Source organism: Capsicum annuum, unplaced genomic scaffold (assembly GCF_002878395.1).
Source record: "Capsicum annuum cultivar UCD-10X-F1 unplaced genomic scaffold, UCD10Xv1.1 ctg73839, whole genome shotgun sequence".
NCBI classification, from domain to species: domain Eukaryota; kingdom Viridiplantae; phylum Streptophyta; class Magnoliopsida; order Solanales; family Solanaceae; genus Capsicum; species Capsicum annuum.
In genome coordinates, this window is record NW_025883892.1 from 1 (window position 1) to 2,366 (window position 2,366).

Consider the following 2,366-nt stretch of genomic DNA (forward strand, 5'->3'; position numbering starts at 1 on the left):
AAAACTCCTGCTAACCTTTTTTTCTTCTGTTAAGCTCCAAATTGTAACAAAATAGAGAATAGATGTGGTTTAATGGAATGTCAATAATAATGTAAGTTGTGTGAGTCACATAATAAAGTTTTCAGTTTTATGAAATGTATAATAACCAAGTGATTATATATATATTTCAAAAGTCATTTTCGGATTAGTTAGCGATGCTAGTGAAGTAGGACCATTTTGCATCTGTATATATCTCTATGTTCTCATATATGTCCAAGTTGATGACTCCTACTGAAGTTGGAAGACTGCCTCTCCAAACTTCCTACATTTTTGTTTTTATTTTTTATCTTTTATTTTTATTTTTTTCTCTTTCTGAGTTATTACATTAAATATCTTTTGAATTTTCCGTTTTTGTCCGATTAGATTCTAAAATTAGTAGTAATTCATAAAAAAAATAACTTTCACCGTATCAAACAAACTTTCACAACGTCAACTTCCATCCTCAGCCTCCAGCATCCCAGATCATATCTGCTCTCCAAAAGAAATGCCCAATTAATCAAATGGTTTGCTATGATTACATAATTAAATATTGTCCCATGTTAAATATGTTTCTAATGTAGCCAAACAAAATGTAATATATGATGTGTAGATTATATTCTCGTAGCAGGATATCATCGTTTACTTTAGTTATAACTCCTAAAAGCATCTAATTTTGTTTGACTCGATATGGGTTGGTGATTTTTTTCTATATTAAGAGATGATAACGAAATGTAAGTATAATTTATCCTCTATATATTGCAAGGATATTTCATTAAACCCTCTAGCAATAATCATCACTACCATGCACAAAGGCCTTCAAAAATTAAAAAAATCTCCATGACAAGTCCTATTCAACTAGCCAATGTCCACAAAAAAGAGAGAGAGAGAGAGAGAGTTGATTTACTAAATGAATGTGTCGTGCAAATGTCACTTAGGCTAAAATCAACCGAGTCAAGATGACTAAACAATTAATCGTAGCTCAATTCTCACAGTGGGTCAATTTGGATTACATATTTAACTCAAATCATCTAATTTTTAGATAAACTGATTTGAGCAGATCAAGATAGATTGAGTTAATAAATGATGGGGTCACCTCTAAACTTGAACGAATAGAGTGGATCAAGCTTGTATGGACTAGTTATGAATTGTTTCAACCCTTTTTTTCCGGTTTTAAGTGCAAATCAATCGAGTCAACTGAACCCATGTAACCTGTCCTAAATATATTTGAAGTTTTAAAATAACAATCTACTTTCACTTTACTTAAAAAGGTAGAAATTTGGGATGGTACTGAAATTGTTTTGCTATAATAACTATAGAAGGATATCAATTGTTACCTTTTATGGGCCATACTGGAAACAATTGTGACCCCAACTACACCACTGCTGTTTGATGGTGACAACAGCCCAGCAGCTTATGGTCCGATGAAGTAGAGATTAATTACTTGGAGATGCACCAGAGTAATTGTTTCAACCTATGTGACATATATTTTGAATCGTTTCAGAGTTTAAGAATGAAGGAAACAGCCCAGCAACTTATGGTTCAATGAAGTACAGAGATTAATCACTTGGAGATGCACCAGAGTAATTGTTTCAACCTATGTGACATATATTTTGAATCGTTTCGGAGCTTAAGAAAGAAGGAAGACTTTAAAAATTTTACATACTAGGTAACACTAGTGTGGTTATAAAAACTTTTCATTAATGGTAAAATGACAAGTATGTAAGTAAACAAAGTATCAAATTTATTGAAGCAAAAACTAGTAGCAATATTATTTGTAAATCTGGAAAATTGATAGAAACACACAAAATCGACTCCATTGAATTTTGATGTAATTATTCTTTTCACAACAAACTGAGTTTAATTGTTTGTGTTATATTTTCTTTTAATTATACTTTTATATATAAAACATATGTCTTGCCTTGAAAAGTATTTAAACTCCCATTTAGTTTGCAGGTTGGAAATCAATGAGGAAAAGAATGTTGTATATACTTTGCGTTAAAATTATAAATAAAGGTATGATTGTAGTTGTTTTAGTCAACCATTTTTTAAAGGACTTTCCTTTCATAATTTACACTAGTAAATACTTGCCTGCTCTCTAATTTAACCTTAATCGTTAAAAATTAAATTGAGAATGAATATGATTTAACCATAACTAATGTGCTCAATAAAGTTTTGCCTTTTCCTGCTCCGCGAACAAAATTGGAGGGTTGCATAAGAATAACTACTTTATTATTTATTGAACTAACGGATCTATCAAACAAGTCAGGGTGGCCGAGTGGTCTAAGGCGCCAGACTCAAGTTCTGGTCCTCGTGAGAGGGCGTGGGTTCAAATCCCACTTCTGACAAAA

The 2,366-nt window shown here is 31.6% G+C and overlaps 1 non-coding gene across 1 annotated transcript; it reads left to right on the forward strand.

Moving 5' to 3' along the window:
• Positions 1-2,279: 2,279 nt before the first annotated feature.
• On the forward strand, positions 2,280-2,363 carry TRNAL-CAA. Its single transcript has one exon. It is a non-coding gene; the product is annotated as a tRNA-Leu (tRNA).
• Positions 2,364-2,366: the final 3 nt, after the last annotated feature.